Here is a 5,023-nt window from a genome sequence, read left to right as displayed (position 1 = left end):
TAGCTTTTGTTTGCTGCTTCCTCAGTTTGTGGGGTACGTTAAGACTGAAAAGACTCAATAAGGTCATCGTAATCAGGTCTTCAACATGTTACAGGTTTGATTTACACTGATTATACTGTGATCACAGAGACAGTATTAAAATATTTCCCAGTTGGGTATCGCAAATAAGGCATTTTTTTCTAGCTCAGCACTCAAAGTACGGGCTTTACCATACTGATCAAACAAGCCGTCACAAGAAATCTTTTTAATGTGCCACTCTTCCACACAAAATCTTGCAACAAACGTGCATTTAGACCAGGCAGTTAGTAAAAAGTAAAGTAAATAGTAACAAAACGAATGAAACATTGCAAAGACTTTATAGACCATAAACCTCCATTAATTACAACGTTCGACACTAAAAGACCCATAGAGATGTATAGACCCATAGAGAATTACTGCCAAGCTCTGCAGCCCTACATAAAGTTTTGAAGCTTTTAGCTCTGACAAACACACTGTATGCTACCTTCCCAGCACAGGAGGCCAAGAAGAAACTTATTGTTAGATTAAATATAACATGCATATAGACCTTTCTTGGCAGCTGATATTTTGTATTCTCATAGAGACAAGTTTCAGCTCTGTTCTATGTGCCGGCATCTGTCAGCTTGTTTTGGTTTTGTACTGCCCCCTGGTGGCCAGAAATCAATTATTGCCTTAAAGAACGACTTTAGCCCTATGTGAAAAAAAACAGCCCCCTCGTTTATTTGAATGGAACCAGTCTTTACACTCTCATTGTGTATTGTGTGATCGTCACAATGAAAATTAGAATTACTCTTACAATGATAACTTTCCAACCAGCATCTGTTAATTTGCTTTTTAAAGATGTAGTGACTGATGTTGTTGTGGTGCCCCGGGGAAACTTTCCTCCCAACTCACTAGTGGTGGTGTTTTGAAACTTAACACAATTCACAGTTTAGTCCTAAACCTTCCATAGTGAGCTTGGATGAAGATTGAGGATTTGGGCACTCTAACAAAATCAAAGTGTGTACTTTCAAAGGGATTTTATGAGTAAATGTACCAGTGGGTTTTTATTACCAGATTCTCTTAACCTTCTATGTAGGATTATGACGCTGATTTTTGGCACATTCATTAATGGAATGGTTGTCAGCTAAAATCATCATACTGATTAAAATATACAACAACAAAAAATAGTAAAAAGCCATTATTATTACAGGGAACCCATATTAAGGACACACTGCCAACATAGTTTGACTTTAGGGATGAATACAATGACACAAACACCTCTGTGATAATGAAATCCAGCAATGCATTGCAATACATATCAACTTTGAGAATGTGCGCCTTGTCGAGTAATATTCCAGGTTGTTCTTTAAACTGATTAACAGCTGCTTGACGTTTTGGGACATTTCCTGTACTTTTTCTCTTCAGGAAGTAATCATGAGGAAGTAATCCTTTAATTCAGGATCTCTTTCATAAGGTCAACACAAAAACCTTGAATCACACATCACTTTAGGCCATTGCGGCCTTATCAACTTTGTGAATGTGTGTGTGAGTGTGTGTGTGTGTGAATTTTAGCTGATGGAAACCAAAGGAGGAAGTGAGGCGCCAACTGCAGAGAGAACACAAACGACTCTCCCCATGCGTAAACAACGTATTGAAGTAAATTTAATATACCTTATCATGACAATGTTTATGCTATGTATTTAGATACATTTTTATGATACTGCTGTTTTATAGTGCAGTATACAGCACACATAGGCAGAGAGAAGAAGGAAAAATAAAAGAAGTACCTGTATCAAATGTTTAAAAAAACCCACCCTAAATCCCAGTTGTGTGTCTTATTTGTGGTCACACTGTCTGTGTGGACAACACAGTTTTTCATTACATGAACCAGGAGTTTGTTGACGTACTGAACTCCCCTTGTATTACCCTTCAGATTATGTCCTTCTCACTGTTTGTGAGTCAGGCATGGATTTGTTAGTCATTCTCTGTGTTTTTTGTTATTCAGCTTTGCGAACACTGTTCTGTTCTGTCGAAAAACAAAACCGTGCAACAACACTCCCCTTCCCCCCAGTGTGACGCAAAGCGACATCCTGGCACAAACACCAATCAAGTGACCATCCGAACGGCTACTTAGGACTGAGCCCAGCAAAAATAACATGTAATCACATTACATATCATATCATATCATATCATATCATATCATATCATATCATATCATTTCATATCAAAAATAACATGTAATTACATTACATGTTATTTGTATATATTTGAACATATTTTACATGTACATTACTCATGCTCATTGAATGAAGACCAAATGAGGCAACTGCCATGGACCTTGTGTGATTTGGAATATATCGAATGTGAGAATCTATTTTTTCGGATTTATTACAAATTAACATGACCAATCAGGATACCTAACCATGTGGAAGAGAAACTGACACCGTCTACGCTGCTTCGCAGTCCTCTTGTTTTTGTTTTGAGCTCTGGGGAAGACCACTGCTCATCTATTCACAGATATTTTGTGTCATAATAACTGCCTGACATCCACGTCGTAGCTAGAACACCATTTGTGCACTACTGATAACGCTGCCTAACCCCTTCTTCATACCTGCCTAGTCACCATGAGAGAGGAAGGAATGGAAAGAGGAAGAACAAAAGAGGGGGAGGCTGACTCAGGTACATAGAGGTTGGCATTGCTGCTGCCTGAGGTTTGCTCTAAAAGCGTGTTTGTGTGCCAACAGTGTTTGACTATAGATACTGATATGAAAAGAGTTGAGACATAATCGCAACAATAGATACTGTGTTTTTGTTTAGTAGGCGGGTAGAGTGATAATAGTCACTCCAAATGTGTGCTGGCTTAGTGCCTTCCTAATGTCATATGCCTACTCTATTCTGCTATATTCTGTCTCTGCAGAAAGAAAAAAAGACTGCCTGAACCTTTTTTTATAGATGAGACAACTCCTGTGGAGTAAAAAACTAAAATACATAACATAAAAGGACAAGTTAAGGGACTCACTGTTGTCTCTAAAGAAAAATGTGTCTACAGACATGCTAGCAGCTGTGAGGCTGTATTATTCATTGTTAAGAAAAACAGAAATGAAAGTCATAGTGAAATTATTGGCCAGAGGGTGCTGTTAGAGAAAAGGTCTTTGGTAACCTATATGTAAAGAATTTATGCATAAAATCTGTGTCAGTATCATATTGGGTGAGGATGGTTAGATTAGATTAGATTAGATTCAACTTTATTGTCATCACACATGTACAGGTACAATGCAACAAAATACAGTTTAGAGAGTTTAGAGAGCCTCTGAGCCTCTTAATACAATATATCTTGTGGGGAGCATGAATGCCTGCACCAAATGTCTGCCAGTTTTTCTAAAGTGTTGAAATATTTCACACTGAACCAAAAACACAACAACCTCACGGTGGGAATAGATGAGATGACAGAGGATCATCATTAGAGAATACATCATTTGGGAATCATGAACGTCTTTATAAAATACCACGGCAATCCATCAAGTAGTTATTGACCTACCCATCCGACCTGTTAGAGCAGCTAAAAAACTCTCTCTCACACACACACACACACACACACACACAAACACACACACACACACACACACACACACACACACACACACACACACACACACAGAAGAAGTTGTAAAGAGCCAGCTAATGTAGACTGTATGGAACATATTGTACAAACACAAACAGAGAGACACATAATATTCTAAATAAGTATAATAAGTATCTACACTCTCAGGTGTGCACAGAGATACAAAATACAAGCCTGAACTTTATTCCCCTTCTGTGTCAGACAGGCAGATGGCAAGAATGTGAGATGAAGTTGTGATGACAAATTGTTTTCACAGCAGAGGGGAGGAGGCTTTTAACAATTTGTGAGTGCTGTTTCTCTGCTTGTATATCACCCAACAAACCACCAACTGCTCTCAACACTGATTCAAAAACACAAACACTCCAACGCAGTGACTTGGAATCACAGATACATCTTGTATCTCAGATTTAGCCTCCAGCTAAGGGTCTATCAGAGGGATCGCAGGACAAATCCCTGTGTATATTTACCACTGGGTGTATTGACAGGTGGGCAGATTAGTGAAGCACCCACCTCCTCCTGATCCCTGCAACAGCAGTTCGTTGTAGATAAGCTCAGGCTTAGGCTGTTCCCTGGTAAACTCTGGTTTAAATTGTTGCTTTTTGTGAGGAAAATATTCTTGAGTAATGAAGGCAGCTCTCTGAGGATTGGTGACATTGCACCAGAGCTGTCAGTCACAGAAAAGAATGGGTTCATGAGAACTGTTCATGACATTGACAAGAGAGAGTATTTCAAATGCAAGCTGGACGAATCTGGCAGATAACTAACAGTTAAGTGAAAGTATGGGAGGTTGGACCCATTTAGCTGATGATGGTAGATTAGCCCTGTGGATAAGTGTATTATTCAGACATTATTCATGATAGCTTTGAAAGAAAGTAATGCTACTTAGCTTAGAATTTACACCTAATTCATATAAATGTAATAGTAAAATGCAACAAATGCTAATGCTTGCCCATTACTACACTTTATACATGGCCATGAAATGAAAAATTCCCATAGACTAGATAAGATTGACCTTCTCATACACCTTGTCACTCCCCAATGTGAGTCGAGTGCAGATGTTAGTTGTGTAGTTGTGTTTTTGTTTTGGTTTGTATTGCTATGACTGCTTACACTTTTCTGTACCCTGTATCTGTCTTTTAATGTCTGTAAAGCGACCTTGAGTGCTTAGAAAGGCGCTGTGAAATGAAATGTATTATTATTATTATTAGTATTATTATTGTGCATGCTCAGATTTAAACGGTTTACGGTAACGGTCATACTGAAATTTGTGAAATCCATGAAATACTAAACTTTTCTCATTACAAACGGGAATCGTTTCAAAAACGTCTTAGCTATCTATGATTGTTTGATTGTTAACGTTAGCTCAAAACTCCATTCAAGTGACAGCCTTTGTTGTGTTTG

This window comes from Etheostoma spectabile, chromosome 13, assembly GCF_008692095.1.
Source record: "Etheostoma spectabile isolate EspeVRDwgs_2016 chromosome 13, UIUC_Espe_1.0, whole genome shotgun sequence".
NCBI lineage: Eukaryota > Metazoa > Chordata > Actinopteri > Perciformes > Percidae > Etheostoma > Etheostoma spectabile.
Note: the sequence above shows the minus strand (reverse complement) of the source record.